The sequence below is a fragment of the Mastomys coucha genome, unplaced genomic scaffold (genome assembly GCF_008632895.1).
Source record: "Mastomys coucha isolate ucsf_1 unplaced genomic scaffold, UCSF_Mcou_1 pScaffold23, whole genome shotgun sequence".
Classification (NCBI taxonomy): domain Eukaryota; kingdom Metazoa; phylum Chordata; class Mammalia; order Rodentia; family Muridae; genus Mastomys; species Mastomys coucha.
This window is the reverse complement of record NW_022196906.1, coordinates 21,505,680-21,524,218: the sequence shown is the minus strand read 5'-3', so window position 1 is coordinate 21,524,218 and position 18,539 is coordinate 21,505,680. Positions and strand designations below refer to the sequence as shown.

At 40.0% G+C, this 18,539-nt stretch overlaps 1 long non-coding RNA gene across 1 annotated transcript; it reads right to left on the bottom strand.

Moving 5' to 3' along the window:
- Positions 1 to 202: 202 nt before the first annotated feature.
- On the bottom strand, positions 203 to 17,879 carry LOC116073442. Its single transcript, XR_004111805.1, has 3 exons — positions 17,537 to 17,879; positions 2,266 to 2,432; positions 203 to 2,017 (listed from the first exon to the last, which is right to left on the bottom strand). It is a non-coding gene; the product is annotated as an uncharacterized LOC116073442 (long non-coding RNA).
- Between the last annotated feature and the right edge of the window lie 660 nt (positions 17,880 to 18,539).

The window sequence follows — 18,539 nt, the reverse complement described above, 5'->3', positions numbered from 1 at the left end:
TTGGACTGCAATGAAAAGGAGAGAGCCCTGAGCACTAGCAGGCAGGCATTGATTTATTACTCCCTGCTCTTGACTACATACGTAATGTGACAAGCTGCCTCAAGTTCCTGCCATCTTAACTTCCTGCCAAGGATGGGCTATAACCTGATACTGTGAGCCAAAGAATCCCTTCATCCTAGCCACAGGAAATGAAACAAAGACATAGATAGCAAGATACACATTTATTTTAGAAAGTCTGAAACGTGAGAAAGCATATCTTATACATGAAAACTACTACAGAATAAATGCTTTGTTTGAAGAGTATCCTTATATTCATTCTCTAATTTAATTTTTCACCAAGCTTTCATAAGTTTGCGTTAATTATTATTCCTATTTTGTGGATGAAAAGAACCAAGCCTCTGAGATGGTATATAAGCACAGCAAATAAGGCAATACTTGGAGCTCTTTGCTGGTAAGTGCATTAGTCTTTCTGTCCCAAAGTAGTAGGAGCTTTTGGCTTGAATATGCTGCTGAGCACAAGGGAAGGACACATATATTCAGAAACTGATACAGTCGTCGTCTTAGCTGCTCTAGAAAGTTCTTCATTCTTAGTGATGATTGTCTTCGTCCCAAGCTAAAGTCATTCCCTCTCCTTGCAGAGGGCCGGTGGGATAATAAAGATGCAGCTGACTCCAGGTGAAGAGAAGGTGGAGCTTGAAGGTTCAGCTTGATCCTGGGTGGCTGGCTCATTAGTATTTGCTTGTCCCTTGTCTCCCTGCTTTAGGGATCACCATGGTAACTTGGCTACTTAACTACCTGTGATCTGCTGAGAACCTTCTTTCCAGATCCTTGATACAATGAATGTACAACATCCCTAGAGCTTTACTTTGCTAGACTGCAGTCACCTATCCCTGCAGTGTCTTCAGTAGGGGTTTTGCAAGATGCTTTCTCCATCAAGTAGACTGGGGAAAATTGATCTGTTGTCAGAGTTTAGCTGAAACTTGTTATGACTTAGAAGGCTCTGGAAAGCTCAGCAAAGCTAAACTGGGATATGTTTGACTAGCAGACATGGGCCTTGTTGGTAGCATCTGGGTATGGAAAGGAGGGTGCTAGGGGATATCTTACATCTGCCAGTGCTACCAGCCAGCACAGCAGCTACAAAATGTGTAAAAAGAACACCCTTCCTCTAGCACAGTTATACCCCAAACCACATCAGAAGAAGAAAGAGTTCAGGGTCATCTCCTTCTCTCCAGTGTATGTCACACATTAAACTCAAGGCAGGGGAGACTGTTGATGCCTCCCAGTCGCTGAAAGGATTCTGTTTGGGACCTGGGGGATTCGAATTCTATTTTTGCCTCAATTAGTACTAAAGAATAAATGCAGTTATTCATTTATGCATTTTATATTAGTCCTCAGCAAGCTACAAGTTTTGAGGCTACTTTGTACTTAGGACCTAGTGCTGCTCCTAATCATACTTAGAATTAGCACTGCTCCTAATCACACTTGGAGAGGGGGAAACCCTGATTGTGGATGTTGTGAGGAGCACAGATGTTTGGTGGTGATCCTGAAACAATGAAGGTTCCAAAGCTGCAACAACATGGCCTCTGTAAAAACCCAGACTCCTGCCCCACAAGACCTCAAGAGGAAAGGTAAGAAGCTCTTTAAATCTCACTTTGCTGCATCTCTTTACATGTGAGTAGAGTGATGCTTAGAAACTAAGAAAGTTGAGTTCGGTCATTTGAAACCACAGTTAGACCCCACACCTGTCAAAAGGGCTGTTATCAAAAAAGGACTGGTAAAAGAGCTACTGGAGGTGCTGAGGAGGGGATGCTTGGCAGGCTGTTGGTAAGAATGTGCATCAGTACAGTTGTTACTGAAACAACAGGAGCTCCTCCAAACATTCCAACCAAAGCTAGCTCATAGAAGACATTACATTCAAAGAGCTACAGCAAGCACAGAAGGACAAGCACTGTGACACCTCACTTAGGTCTGGAATCTAAAGCAGTGGACATCAAGGAAGCCCAGAGTAGCATGGTAGCTGCCAAAGACAAGAGCAGAGGAGAAATGAGGAGACATTGGTCAGCATTCAAACTTTGTCCTAAGATGATAATTTAAGGTAAAACATAATAAAGGATACAGTGAATGATTCAATAGCAGTAACCCTGTCATGATATACTCATGATATACACATATCAAATCACGTGTTGTACACCTTAAGTACATGTAGTTTTATTCATCAACTGAATATTTTTAATTAATTTTAGGTGCATTGATGATAAAGAATACCTAAAGTATGAGGATGGAGAAATGGAACAGTAATCAACACGGCATACTGTTGCTATGGAGGACCATAATTTAGTCCTCAGCACCCATATTGGAAGGCTCACAACTGCCAGTCATTCCTTCTGTAGGAGATCCATGTCCTCTTCTGGCCTCACCAGCACAAACTCACACTGAGAAAACACAAAAAAAATTAAAATCTAACAGGCATTATGGTGAACATTTATAACACCAGCACAAGTGAAGCAGGGGCAGGAGAAGGCTAGCCTAGGGAAGAAGAAGAAGAAGAAGAAGAAGAAGAAGAAGAAGAAGAAGAAGAAGAAGAAGAAGAAGAAGAAGAAGAAGAAGAAGAAGGGAGGAGGAGGAGGAAGAGGAGGAGGAGGAGGAGGAGGAAAGAAAGAAAGGAAGGAAGAAAGAAAGAAAGAAAGAAAGAAAGAAAGAAAGAAAGAAGAAAGGAGAGGAGGAGAAAGACAGAAAAGAAAATCTAAACATGATATTTCTAGAGAAAAAAAAAAACACCTTTTCTCAACCCTTCATAGAACAAAGTAGTGAGCTCCTAGTATGACCCTTAGCTCTATTCAAGGGACAGAGAAAGCATAACTAATGAACTCCACAACCTCCACTCCCACCCCATCACACACACATTATCAGGACACTTGGATTTTACTCTTCCATGGGCTCCTCCCTCTTCTGTAAAAAGAAAACAGATGTCCTGCCAGCAATTTTTCTCTAAAGGACCTCAGAAAGTAGCATCTGCTTCAGGCTTCACCCGCCCTTCCAGACGCTTCTGAAGATGAGGGAATTTCCTTCCTTCCTGGGCCACCCCTCCCTGAGTCTCCACCCACAGAGCCAAGCTTGCCTGGTCTGCTCCACCACAGAGCATGAGGACAGATCTGATATACATAAATCAACATATTACTCATTTTCTAGCACTGCCTTTGACAGCTGTTACATGAGCACATTGTTAGAAACTGTCAAGCAATGATACACAGTGCCTTTTACAACATATGTTGACTTTTATCTAATGTAGTTCCATAATTAGCCCCGGGGAAAGCGAAGCCAAGCATCCACCTGGCTGTGTGATCTCAGTTAACCTTTGCTGTGCTCTGAGGAAAGTTACCAGGGTCGGGGTGGAGCCAGGGCAGCTGCAGCCCAGGGCTCAGGGGAGGCCTGAGTTTGGGGCTGCCAGGAGAAGACACACTTCCTTTACTTTCCTACCATCTAGTTCAGGGAAGATAAGTCAGCAGCCAGAGCCTCCAGGGACTAGAGAGCTGGCCAAATCTGGGGGAGCTCTGGAGCCACATTATGAAAACGTCTCCCTGGAACTGGGTGACACAACATAAAGGAACTTTGAGGAGAAAGCTGAGTGTCACTTCAAGCATTATTCTTGGTGGTGTACTGTTTCTCTTTCAGAAAAAGATGAAAGTTACAAACTACACATGCTAAGAAGAGGAGAAAAAAAGCATATGCCACTGCAGAGTCCAGCAACAGGCGAGCTTTGGGTGAGGGTCTAGGCTCTAGTTCTGGATCCCTGATGCACTTGCTAAGAAGCCATGAAAGGCCCTCCATTTCCATAAATGTGCTCTGTGTCATTAAGGCTGAGTGACATGGGCGTTGTTCTTCATGGGCTCTCCAGCACCCTGGACAGTGTCTAGCTCACTACGTACTTGGGGGATCTTATACACATGTACGTGTTCACCTGTATGTGCATGTGGGGAGCTGTACATATGTGTGCCATGTGTAGAGAGGTCAAAGGTGTATCCCTCCATCATGTTCTCTTATACTTTGAGACAGAGTCTCTCAGTGAGCCTGGTACTCACTGTTTCAGCTGTGTCAGACTGGATGGCCAGCTGACCTCCAGGGATCTTCTGTCCCTGCCTCTGAGAACTAGGTTTACAGGCTCCTGGACCGTTTCTGACATTTTACACAGGTGCTGAAGATATGGATTCAAGTCCTCATGCCTGTTTAGCCAGCATTTTGCTGCCATTTTCCCAACAAGAAATGTTTTAATACACGAGTTCATGTATGAAATGTTCTCATGAAGACACAAATACATGAAATACATTGTGTCTAAATGAAAAGACACAAATACATTCTGCAGAAAGAAAATCAGTGCCGAGACATGGGTTATCTGATTTAATTTTCCATGTCTGCTTTGGAAGCCAGTCAGGAATATAGCTCTGACTACTATGGGGACAACATACCAGAGTAAATCTGAGGGAATCTGAAAGCATAATGGGACCAAAAACATGAGAGTTTTCTAAATATTCATTTAAGATAGCTGAAGACACATGGCATTTCCTACACAGACACGCCAAATCAAAACACGGAAAGACAGATGAACTCTTTGCATATGCACCCCTGTTCTTATGCTGTGATTGCAAATCCTGCTGAGCCACCCCTGAGTATCAGTCCTGCCTCCACCTCTGTGAATCCGGAGCACCTGGAGGAGCAAGAGGCCTGCTGTCTGGGGATTCAGCCTACACCTCTCTGGATTTGATTCTAGGATATTCTGAAGACAAGGCACTGAGTATGGCCTCTCCAGTAGTAAAGCAGGTCCAAGAAAGTAACAGTAAGGTAAGAATTGTTACATATGGAAGGAGATGTTAAAGAACAGGGCTAAAGATACCATAGAGTAGATGGTGGGGGGCTGGATGAAGAGAAGAAAGAAGAAAAGAAAAGAGCAAAGTGAGAGAGAAAGGGATCCTAGACAATAAGAGAAGAAAATCTCACCAGTAAACATGATATGGAAAGTTCAAGGAAGATATGAACAAGAACTAATTCAGTAGGTAAGCCAGTTAATAAAGGACAGGTAACTTTACTGAAACATGTGAAGAAAATTATGGAGCAATATAATGAAAAGTCTACAGTCAGGTAACACATGGTTTAAAAAAAATTATATGTACTGCAAAAACTCAGAAGATGGGAGGCAAGAGCTCTGTGGGACAGAGTCAAGCAGAGATGGACTCAGGACTTAGTAATGGGTTAAATGGAATGAAGAACACTGGGGTGTGGTCTACAGATGGGAGCAAAGAGCTAACATAGTGCTAGGCTATGTCTGCTCTTTCAGATCCAAGGCAGAGAACAGTGAGAGGGACTCAGAGCTGGGGAGGAGTTTGATCACACCAGGAATATACTTAGATGTCAGAGTCTAGGTTATCTCATGAAATCAGAGCAGGATCTAACATGATGACCCAGGAGCCAAGACAACAGTACAATGGACAGGTGGGGCTGTGGAACAGAGGGAATGGAGAGAAGGTCTTAGTATGAAAAACATAAAATCACTCAACCAGTAACCATGTCTTTCCACTGTAATCTAGAGAGGTCCACTTGTCCACTTGTCTGCTGCAGTATGGCTATGCCCTTAAATCAACTTGCTGGCTTTCTTGGATTTTGAGAACATGAGGTCTGAGCCATGTAAAACTGGTTCAAAGATGAAGCCAATGACATCTCCAGTTCATAGCCTTGTTAGTTTGTTCAGAATCAGTCTCCTCATCTGTAAAATGCAGAAATCAATAGCACCTACCCAGTGTTTCAAGAATATTGTAAGAGATGACACATGCCAGTGGCCAGTGGGGCATTAACACACAATGAGTGCTGCCCAATGCACTGCTTTATTATTCAAGAATACTACTGCATCAGATCAGAGGAACATCTTCAAACAATGAGAATGAAGTAAGTGTACTGAGAAGCACAAGTCACCAGTGAATTGATAAAACTTGCTTACCTTCAGACACTCAACAATTGAGCACTCCAGGACATGGAAACTGAATCACCTGACTATCACAAGCTGCGCCTTGAGACTCCCAGTACTGATGAACATGTCCCAGTGAGCCTCCTTCCTTGCTGCAGAACCTGTGAGTAGGACTTCAGTCTTGTGATTAGATTAGCAATCCATCAGCTCCCAGTTAATCAAAAGGAAGCTATATTGGGCCGGCCTGACCAAATGAAAGGCACCTTTAGAATACGGCCAAGTGTGAGAGAGGCAATTTCTTTGTGGTCTTGAAAATGCAGGCTCCACAATCCCCACAGCTGCTAGAAAATGCATTCTGCCCAAAGCCCCAGAGCTCAAAAGAGAGCCTCAAGTCTTAGAGAGGACCATAGTCCAAACCAACATCTTATGACACTGAGCAAAGGATCCTTTTCAACTAACCAAGACTTTGGCCATGCAAACAATAACACAGTGTTTGATTAAAACACCAAGGTGTTGTGGTAACTTGTTATCAGCAACAGAAAACTAAAATACCCAATGTTAACAAAAATGCAGAAAACCAAGGAAATTTTCCACTAATTTTGGCAGAGTACTTGGGTTAGTTTAGAAAGCAGCTTGACATTATCTATTAATGTTCAGGATGACCATGTGTTGGATGCATGGGGAATACCGCATAGACTCTTACAAGGATGATCTGAATAAGAATGCTCCTGGCAAAAGATTTAAGTAGTTAAACAGTAAAGGAAACCACAATCCACGTCCACCATAAGAATAAAGAGTGGAATTATTCAACAAAGAAATTGAACAAACTGCAGGTATGAAGAACATGAATGAATCTTTTTTAAAAACTAGGCAAAAAAGCAAGATTTGAGAGAGCTCAAGCCCTCTGTCAGCAAACAGGCAAAACTACACTGCTCGTGCTTGGGAGTGCACAGAAACATTAAAGATGGGGAACTTACGGGCAAAGCAATAATTTTCATAAACTCTGGGGTAGGGATTATCTCTTTCTGAGGGTGAGGGATGGTGTTCAGGAACAAGAAACAGGATCTTGTCAGGCTGGCAACGTTTGCTTTATAATGACCTTTCACACAGGTGTTTGCTGTATAATTTTTCCAATCGTCCAGTCACATTTTGGGCACATGACTCTGAATGGAGGATGTATCTAACAATAAATGGGAAAGGACAGGTGACCTCTAAATGGCAGGTCTCAGTTTACCTGAGAAACCTGCAGGCTCTCCTGTGTCACTCCACAGACTGGAGTCTCAGATGACAGTTGGGCTGCAGGGGCCCTAGGCTGGAGGCTCAGAGTGGTCCCCCACTGCTCACCATGCCTGCTGAGCCATCAGCTTCATGACACCTGTGCCTGCTGGCAGCTGCAGAGGGGAGGGGGCTCTGTCAGGAGCAGTCACTGGCAGCAGGCTAATAATAAGATTCATTTCTTTGAGACTCACAAGACACGATCTAGGGAGAGTGGAGAATGCTAAAGCTGCCTGCCAGGGCTCAGGAGCAGGTTATTTATTTTTATTTTTTAAGGTCAATTGTTTCGGGTCAGTACACTTATTAGAAGGGGATCAGTGGGAAAAGACCATGTGCTGGTGTTGAAAGCCTAAAGGTGGGGGAGGAGAAGACCTTTATTTATCAATCATACCTGGATTCTCTCTTCTAGCTGATGCCCAAACAGGTAGAGACAGAATCAAGACCTGCAGTCATTACTGAACATGGAGCAAGAAGAGAATCCCAACTTCCATGCAAAAACAGCAATTCCTGAAGCTCATTCTTTAATTCAGTCCTTAGCAGAGGTTTCTTTCTCTCTTCCTACTTCATCACTGAGCCTGTTTTCTATTGCCATGTGGTGAATTGCCATACTGGCTGACTGCATACAGCATAACTACTAAGTCTCTGTACATCAGAAGTCTGGGCATGGCTGGGTTCGAGACCCTACTGGAGCTCAAGCATTGTCAAAGCCTGCAGTTCTCATCTGAGGCTGAGTAGAATCTGCATCCATGGGCGCAGATGAATTTGGTTGTAGGGCCAAGCAAGGTTCTGGATTCTTGGTAGATGATGTTTGGGAGCAGTCCACAGTTCTAGTGGCTGCCCATACCCTTTACACATAGCTTCCTGCTACCTTCCAGGTCAGCAGGAGAGAAGTCCTGTGTGTGCCTGATATCTTCATACGGTAACTCTCAAATGCACGTGTGTGTGTGTGTGTGTGTGTGTGTGTGTGTGTGTGTGTGTGTGTGTGAATTCTGCTATTATAGGATTCAAAGTACTTAGCTCTGACCTATCTGAACTATAACCTTAAGATAAGGTCAACTCAATGTCCAACATACAACTGCCAAACATCTGCAGAGCAGTACCTGGATTAACATTTAGGCTAACTGGAAAAATGTGAATATACCAGAGACTGGGAATCTTAGAATTCTGCTTTCCATCAATCATCAAACAGCAGTATTATTCTGAACACAGAATTCAGGGGGATGCAAACAGATCAATGTGCACAAAGAGATGAGGAATGTCCAGGACTGCTCCAGCAGTGGGAGTATTATTAATTATCTGAGTCGAGTACAATGGCTAGTCTTCACTCATTCAACACATTAGGTGCTCTGGAAGTTACACAGACAAATAAATACAGATCCTTCAGTGTCATTTACAGCTTCAAAAAGAGTGATCTTACAATCAACATCCATTTAACAGATAGCAAGTGGAGATCTCTAATAAGCAGGTGTTAAATACTAAAGGTCTTAATGACTAACATGTGTAATATACAGTCCTGTATGTACATAAAAGAGTTATTAGTCTCATAGGAATTCAGAGGAAAATGACAGCTTCCCAAGGCATGAAAATGAGCAAAGATTTTTTCAACAGAAGAAACCCTCAGGTGTGACCTTATTAAGAGCTGGGAATATGAGAGGGATAGCTTGCTGGTTAGAGACACTGGTACAAACAGAATGACAGGGATAAGAACAAACAGAGAGAATTTGGATAGAAATAAGAAGCCCACTTTGAAAGATGACAAGGGATAAGAAAGTCCATTGCTTAGGATAAGAATATAAAGGAAGGATGGCACACATTTAAAAGGATCTGGAAGGGCCCTGAAAAGCATTTACAGGATATGACATGCCCAAAAGTTCACTCTCAGGAGGTCAATTTAATAATATCATTCATTTACTTCTTCAATATTTATTGAAAATCCAGTAAGTAAACTCAGGCACTGTTGACAAAATACAAGCTAAAATCCCTGACTTCATGGTATTTTCATTCTAAGACAAGAGACAATAAACAATATTATTAAATAAATGCTTTAAGTAAGACAATTTCTAATAGTAATAAGTGATGTAAATGACAAAATAAAGAGAGATAGAACAATCAAGATCAGTAGAACCATGTTAAGTTGGATAGTGAGAGGAGGTTTCTCTGAGCAAGTGCTATGAGAATATCCATGTCCTGGAAGTAGCAGGCCAGGAACACTTCCAGGGGGAGTCTTCTGTGCCAGAGAATGGGAAGATCCTGTTGTGAAAATGCACGTAAGCAAACCAAGCAGCCAGCATCATATACTTGGGTAAGTGAAGGGGCTTAGAAGAATATTATAAGAGAAGGCATCAGCACCCAGTAGTACAGGACTTTGGAGGGCTTTAGAGGTAGTTTGAATTGTGTTATATTCTCAATATAATGAGGCAATCCTGGAAGTGTCTGCATCAGACTGAGAGTCAAAATGACCCAGTCAGTGAATCTGCAATTCATTGACTCTTACAGAAATAAGGGAAATGAAAGGCAAAGTCTCTAAGGCTATGGGTTTGGTGGTGGTGGTGGAGGTGGTAATAGGGTGGTAATAACAGAGATGATAATACTATAATGATAGTGTTGATGGTGGCAGTGATGAGGGAGCAGTAGATGATAATTGCTGGTATTTAGTAGTGGTGACAGTGATGGTGGCAGCAGTAGTGACAGTGGTAATAGTAGTAATGATGGTTATCACTTTGGTAGTGAGGTGGGGAAGGTAATAAGAATAATAATATCAATGGTAATTGTGGTATTTATGATGGTGGTAGTGGTTATAGTGATGGTGGTTGTGGTAGCAGTGATGGTTTAGATAGATAAGTGATGGTAATGGCAATGGCAATGATGGTGTTATCAGTGATACTGGTAACAACGGGGTGTGGTGGTGGATGGTAGTGGTATGGAATGAATGTTGATGATGATGATAGCATTGATGGGTAGTGGAGGTCAGGGTAGTGATGGAAAACTTGGAAAATGTCTTAAAAGTCCAAAAATAATAGATTGAATGAGGGTTCAAGGGATGGGGAAGTCAGAATCATAGGGGAAAGAGCTTGTAGCAGAAGAAAGAGAAGAACTCACTAGCTACAGGACAGGAAAGTAACCATTAAGTGAGGCCTGTGGAGAAAGTGTGAGTACAGAATAAACAGGTCTGAACAATGGACTCAATGTCAATAGACTGTACCCTCTAGCTATGATTGACTGATCCAGTCATGAACTTACAACTGTGTTGGAAACACACAAAACCATTCCAAGAAATTAGACTTAAAAATAATAAAGGGATGACAATTCTGTAGGAATTGAAGTAATGGTGAGTATGTTTTTATACATTGAGTACATATATGAACTTGTCAAGAATTAAATTTAAAATAGTAATAATAAACCAAAGTAACTAAAAAAAGAGCCATATGACAGGGACATTGTATGTATGAAGAAAAAAAGAGAGGGACACAAAGAGGAAGAGAGAGAGAGAGAGAGAGAGAGAGAGAAAGAGAGAGAGAGGAGAGAGAGAGAGGAGAGAGAGAGAGAGGAAGGGATGAGCCAGTCATGATACTTCTTAAGCAGCATGTAGTTTAACCAGAACCCACTAGCCCCACGGCACTTTTCAAAATCTAGGGCCACCAGCAAAAACTACCCTTACACAACACTCATACTCCTCCATGTCACTGCTTTGAATTCCAAACTATCTGTTTTCAAAATTTCAGGCTCAGCCTAACAATGAAAATGTTAAACTTCTGATCAAAAGAGCAAGAGCCAGTGTGAATGTTCAGAGCATGGATTCCACAAGACTATGTTAACACTAACAGTCTAAGGTGTAGTGAGTGCCATTATGGAGCATTAAGTATTGGAGGTGGGAGTTGTTTGGTTTCATTTTTAATTCAGTTCAGTTTATCAACTATTTCATTTCTGGGTCATTCCTTTGATGTTGCATAAAAAAACACCACCAGGTCTAACATTATCTAGTTTTTCTGTATTGTCTTCCGGGAACTTTATGATTTTCCATCCTGTATTTAGATCTATGATTCTTTAAAGTTAGTGTTTGCAAATGATGTGATGTCTGTGTCTTGGCTTCCTTTTGTACATGAAAGGTAAGAGTTCCCATACTATTTCTTGTATTTATATGACACAGTGTCTGGGCTCTCTCTTCTATTCCAACAATGCGTGTTCATTCTCCAGTGACTCTGGTCATGGTGCCTTTATAAGATTTGAGGTTGGGAAATATCAGCCTTCTCATACTGTTCTTTTCCCTCAGTCCTGTGTTAGCTGTTCTAGGTTGTGTGCCTTTCCATATGCATGTTAGAACTGACATCAATAACAAAACAACTTCCTTGGACTTTTATTGAAATTACATTAAGTCCACAGATTATGTTGGGAAGACCCAACACCTTGAAAACACTGAATTCTCCTGTCCATGAGCACAGAGAAGCACTATCTGTTAGCTCCTCTATAAAATCTTTTATCAGAGCTTTGTAGTTATCTTCATGAATATTTCACACATGTTTTCCAAGATTTATACCTAAGTAGTTCATTTGGAGAAGTGTTGATGTGAATTATAGCATATTTTAAATTTAAAATTCTTCTTTTTCGAGTTTTTCTTTTTGCTAAAATTTGTTCTTAAATATATTCGTGAGGGCTAATGTGTAAATATCTCTATTGACTAGACTCTATTCTATTTTCTCACACCCTTCAATAATGTTTGAACTGGGGCTAAACTGTTGTTCTTTTACTTTTCCAATGCTTTGGGAATATTATCTCTCTGTCTTTTCACTTCCATTGTGTTACAAACTCAAGTGTTAGTCTAAAAACATTCTGTCCTGACAAATGGCACTTATTCCCAAGCCACTGTGTGCTACACCCTTCTCAGGAGATTGCTCATTGTCTCAGCCAATGACAAACTGTTGCAGGAATAGAAACACTTAGCCCTGTTACATGCAAACTCATCATGGACCCCCAAGACCAGGCTGAGGTTAGTTAGACTCAACTCAGCCTTTATCTAGACTCTCAGTTCTTCTTTTACCCACCTAGCTTCCTTCATTCCCTTACAAGTTATACACCTTCATCAAATAGACTGTAAAAAATCTTTATAAAGATCTTCCAAATATCTGAATCTAAAATATTTTAATTTAATCTTTTTTTAGAATGTCCTACACTAATACTGTATTTACAATGTTTCCACCCTTCTCCTATTCCAGCTTCTCTTGTGTCCTTCCTCCCTTTCAAATCCATGACTTATTCTTTAATTATTCCACACACAGAGAACACACACACACATACACACATGCAAGCTTGCATGCAACATGCATGCACACACATATGTATATGTCAATGCAACTTGCTGAATCCATCTAGTGTTGCTCATATGTATACATGTTTAAGACTGACCACTTGAGATTAGATAACTTATCATGGGGCTAATACTGATAAAAAAATGGAATAATTGCTATCAATTACTGAGCAGTTGGCATAAGCCAGGCATTGATAAATGAGTCCTTATTTGTATTACCTCAATTAGTTCTCACAAGAGCCTTATGAGAGAAGAGCACTATGAATATTGCCTAGCAGCTCTGGATTCCAAGCATCCTAAAGCAAGTCACTGGCCAGTTACACTGCCTCTGGGCTACTGGTTTTCAACCTTCCTAATACTGTGACCTTTTAATACATTTCCTCATGATGTAGTAACTCCCCAACCATAAAATTATTCTCAATGCTACTTCATGACTGTAATTGTGCTACTGTTATCAATTGTAATATAAATATTTGCTATGCAGAATGGACTTAGGTGACACCGTGAAAAAGTCATTTGACGAGCAAATGGATCACAATCCATAGGTTGAGAACCACTGGTCTAGGGGCTGTTTTTCTTCTTTCAGTTCTATGGGCTGTCACTTTAATTTGTGTTTAGGTCATTGCAATGTCTGCTTCCAAAGTTACTTGCCTGCATCTTTTCTGTGTGCCTGTGCTAGAAGGGTACGTGTGACTATATGTAGGATCCATGGCATAGAATACTTAGGATGATCGTCTATTCAAGATCCTTACCATATTTACTTATTTTGCCATATATGGTAATAGTCACTTTCTTGGAATATAAACAAATACAAGTTCTGGGGAGTATAAAGTGGACAGAGCTGTTTAAAGGCTACCATTTACTCCATTGTTCCAGTTTATAGACAGGAGAGAGAGAGAGAGAAGCAAAATCCAAAGGTCTAGTAAGTAAAGACCATACAAGAAGGTAGAAGAAATAAATATGTTCAGTAAAAACAATAAATTCAAATGTGCTAGGCATCTGAGAATGATTTAAAAATACAGTTAAAACTTACCTCTGTCTAGATTATAGAAATTTAAAAATCCAAAAGAGAAATAGATAGAGAGGAATATAGAAGGAAAACACCATTTCAAATAGAATTGGAGCTATTATAGTAATAGACAAAAATGGCCCTGGTAAAACGTAGTACAGGGAAGTTTTGAACATCAGTCAGGATAGGTTAAGTTGGGCTTCAGTAACAACTCAAAAGCTCTCAAAACTTAACAATGATGGATTTCTTCCTCTTATAGTATGTCCCTCAAGGATAAGAGATACTCCATTTCTATTATGTTATTTGCTGGGGGAAGGGTTTGGAGGAGAGAATTATTCCTTATTTAGAATACCCCTGGTCTTATTCTAGAAGAAAAGAAAAACTCATTATGAGCCATATGCTGGCTTTGAATCTTCTTTAAAGTAATGTGTCTCATTTTCACTCAGACTTCATTGTCCAAGTCATACAACTAAAACTGATATTCTGGGCTAAAGGAACATAATAGTCTTTTTTGCAAAGAATTAACATGATACAATCTACCATAATGGGACACTACATAATTAGCAAATGTATTCACCATGAAAGTTATAGTAGTTCTGTTATTTCATGTGAATAATAACTAAGCTTCTAATAATTTTAGTAGGCAACATTGCAATTAGAAAATGAGCTTTAGAATAGTTGAATATTTTACAATGTTTCTATCCAAAATGTTAAATAGATGGAATTAATAAAATAGTAAATACATCTGTAAAATAGAATATTATGCATTCTTGAAAAAAAGCTAAAACTAGGCTTGTGGCCCACACCTTTAAATTCCAGCACTCACTCCAGGGGCTAAGTAAGGCAAGGTAATCATGAGCTAGAGGGCAACCTGAGCCAAACAGGAAGTCCCAGCCTCAGAAGGAAAAGGAGAATGAAATTCTAACATTTGTCAACATGAATGAATCTGGAGAAAACAGTGTTGGTGAATTAAAGACATCCATAGATGCAAACATACTATGAAACTTCACTCATATGTGAAATATAAAAGTGTTGAACTACTAGAGTCAAAGAGTGAAATAGTGGTTTTTAGAGGCTGGAGAAAGAAAAAAATGAGGCACTACTCAATGAAAATAAAGTTTCAGTTATATAAGATGAATGTCAAATATGAAAGAGAACTATAAAACATAGAATGGCTAATATCTCCCCCCCCTTTCACACACACATACACACACATACACACACACACACACACACACACTGGGAAACTTCTGACTTGTATACTATTGCCTTAACAGAAAGCATAATATTATGTACGGATGTAGGGTAGGATTCTGATGCTTTGATCAGGAAACTGCATGGAAAGCTGTAGGTCCTGTTCCCCAGTTGGTTCTTGATCAAACAATAAAGATGCCAGCGGCCAATGGCTAAGCAGAAGAGGTAGAATTTCCAGGTTCCCACAGGCAAGCTAGGAGACACAGGAGGAGGAAAGGGAATTTGCCATGCTTCAAAGGGAGAGAGAGTTACCCAGGCATATGAGATCTCGGGTAGAGTGGCCATTGGCCACCTCCCCTGGATGGGAGGTTAGAAACACAACTAAGCTAAGGGCAAATGTAGGGTGTTTAGTAAGGAGTAAAGGGAAAGGCACACTAGCTAGCCCCAGGAGGCTTAGAAAAGCCCAGGCACTGAACCACACTAACTGTGGAAATCTTAGAAGAGCCCAGCAACTGAACCAAAAGATAGGTTTAAAATGAGCTGTGTATGTGTGTATTTCATCTGCAAATCTAAGGGAACCAGGGCAATGGCTGGAAGTGTGGTCCACCAGGAGCTTAAACCAAGGTAGTAGGAACTACACACTACACAGATATATGTATATATTCAAACTATTTAATTGTATATATTAAGCATGTGCATAGGCCTTATATGTACATCACTTATACCTAAATGAAACTCTTTTTAACAAAATAAGGATACTAACATCCCAAAGAACAAAATAAGCAACTTTAATCAAACAGGCACTAATTTAAAATGTTGTACCAATGAACAGAACACATGAAACTTAATCTTGAGCTGACACAGAGGACAGCACATATATCTGAAAGTATCAACACACAGAACAGATATCAGAAAAGTATCAACATACAAAACAAATAACCCAGAAAGCTAGAACTTTTTTTAAAAGAAGATAATTTAAGAAATATGTGTGTTTAAAAATTCAGTGCATTCTTACATGGCCCTTTATGAATAGTAAATTAGTGATGATAAAATAGAATAGAACAACAATATAAAGTATTAAAATTTATATGATACAGTTGAAGCTATAGAGGCAAATGTATAAGATGATTTTCTGGGAATAAAAGTTGAGGAATACCTATTTATCAAGATCAGAAACACAGCAAGCTAATACTAGGGTTTCTCCAAAGAAAATAATAAAAACAGAACAAAACTAATAAAGAGAAAGTGGAGAATTAGAACCAGTAACAAATGCAGCAGGTTCACCACAGACATAATGCATTTATAAAAATCAATTGTGTTAGTACCTACCAACAAAGATAGTTTAAAATATTTTAAAGACAACAAAAGATAGAAGATGCTAAGAATGTATGAAACAAAAACAAATGATGCATATTGCATTTCTGAATGAAATAATAAAATTTTATTGAAAGATATTAAAGAACACATAAATAAAGAGACATGTTGGCTCCAAAGGTGGGAAGACAATATCATAAAAACTGTCAGTTCTCCTCAAATTAATCTATATATTCTGTGTAATTCTAATTAAAATCAGGAATGGATCTCTAAGAGCCATGACAAGCTGACTCTAAAATATAGAGAAAAAAATTAAAAGACCAAAGATGGACAAAAAATTCTGAAGCATAACAGAGTGGAAGTAATTTCTATATCAAGCATGATGACATTACAAAGCTATGCTGGTGTAGGCAGCACTGCTGCAGGAACAGACAAGACAAGAAAGAGTTGAGAGATGGAGACATCAATATGAACAACCCTTGCATGTTGCAGGGAGATGGCGCAGGGCTAGTGCTGTGGCAGCAAGGGATGTCACATTCCTCAGGACATACCATCTCATATGACCATAAAACCCAGGCAAAGCCAGTCTAAGTACCTCCACAAGAAGACTCAGAATTATACCACTCAGGGTGGAAAGCATTTTTAAGATTGGTTTTGTTTAGTTGATTGGTTTGCTTGGTTTTTGTTTTTTGTTTTTTATTTGTTTGTTGTTTTAGCTGCTACTGGAAAGCAAATCCAGGGCCTTGTGCATACTACATATATGCCTTACCACTGAGCTACATCCTTAGCCCTTGGATAGATTTCTAAAAACAGAACAAACTTGAGCCTTAAAAAAATTTCTGGACTTTAGGAGCTTAAAAGTGAAAACTCATGAACTTCAAAATGATCATGCAAGACCTATACTCAGCAAAGGGTTTATATCCAGGATAAATGGAAAATATAATTCTGGAGCTAGAGAAACAGTCTAACACTGTGGAACATATACTGCTCTTCCAGAGGATCTGTGTTTGGTTCCCATCACACTCATGAGGCAGTTCACAACCTTTTATATGTCTAGCTTCACAGGATCTGATACCTTTTGGTCTCCAATGGTACCTGCCCTTACATACACATACCCACACACAGTTATATATATACACATAAATTTTAAAAATTTGTAAAGTAAAAATAATAAGCAAAAAGTATCACTCCATAAGCATAAGGGGAGAACTTACTGAACTGCAATCCACCTACAGCTCATGGTTGCAGGTAGGAGAGGCTAAAAGAGCCAGTGCACATATGAAATCATAGGCACCATCACTATAGTTACTAACAACATGCATGTACACCTGGAGTCTGTCATTTCACATCCATGTGCTGGCAAATATCTGAAAGCCTGGTGATATCAAACATTGATGATCATATGGAACAATAAGTATTCACAGCCAAACAAAAGAAGAGTCACTTTGGAAACAATTCAGCTGAATCTTGTTGTGTTAAAGAGACTCACACTCTGGTTGGTTGGTTGGATGGTTGGTTGGTCAGTTGGTTGTTCAGTTGGTTGTTCAGTTGGTCAGTTGGTTGGTTGGTTGGTTGGTTGGTTGGTTGGTTGGTTGGTCGGTTGAGACAGGTTCTATCTATATAGTACTACCTGGTCCATAACTCACTATGTATACTACACTGGCCTCAAACACATAGAGATTTGCCTGCCTCTGCCTCCCTAGTGCTGGGATCAAAGATGTGGGCCACCATGCCTGGCAACAGCATGTTTCTAAGCACATCCCCTAGAGAAGTCCTCTGAAAGTACTAGGAAGTATGTTAGAGGATATTTGCAGAAACACTTTGTGTCACTGAGGAAAAAAAAAAACATGGGTAAACAATCTGAAAGACCATCAACAGAAGAGTGGGTAAATTATGATATATTCATGCAAGACTACTCTCTGGCAACAGAAATGAAAAGTTAGACGTCTAGTCAATAACCTAGGCAAATCTAAAATACACAAAATTGAATGAAAAAAAATACTATGGAAGCTTTCACACACTGAAACCAATTACATAAAGCTTAATACAAGTAAAACAACATTTTATAATGTCAGTAGGCATATTTTAAAAATGCTAAAATTCTCAACCCTAATGGTACGTATATATCACAACCCCTCCTCCTGAGGCTCAAGACTTATCTCAGAAGACTGGTGTATAGATTACAACAGTTATCTGCCGTCAGAGGTGGCAGATGACTACAATGAAACAGTAGGTCCCAGAAACAGCAGGGCAGCTGCACTAGCGAACCCACAACAGTTGTGATGACATGTGCAAGACCTGCACAAGCTCAATGCAGACAAAATCCAAGTGTAGAGATGGAAGGAAAGTGAACATAACATCTTACTTCTAGTTAGAAGCAAGAAACCCAAGTAACAACAAAACTGACCAGTGACAGGTCATCAGGACCCATGTTTAATTCATTCCACCTCCAATTTGTACAGAGAACCCTCCACTGAAACCTCTACACATCA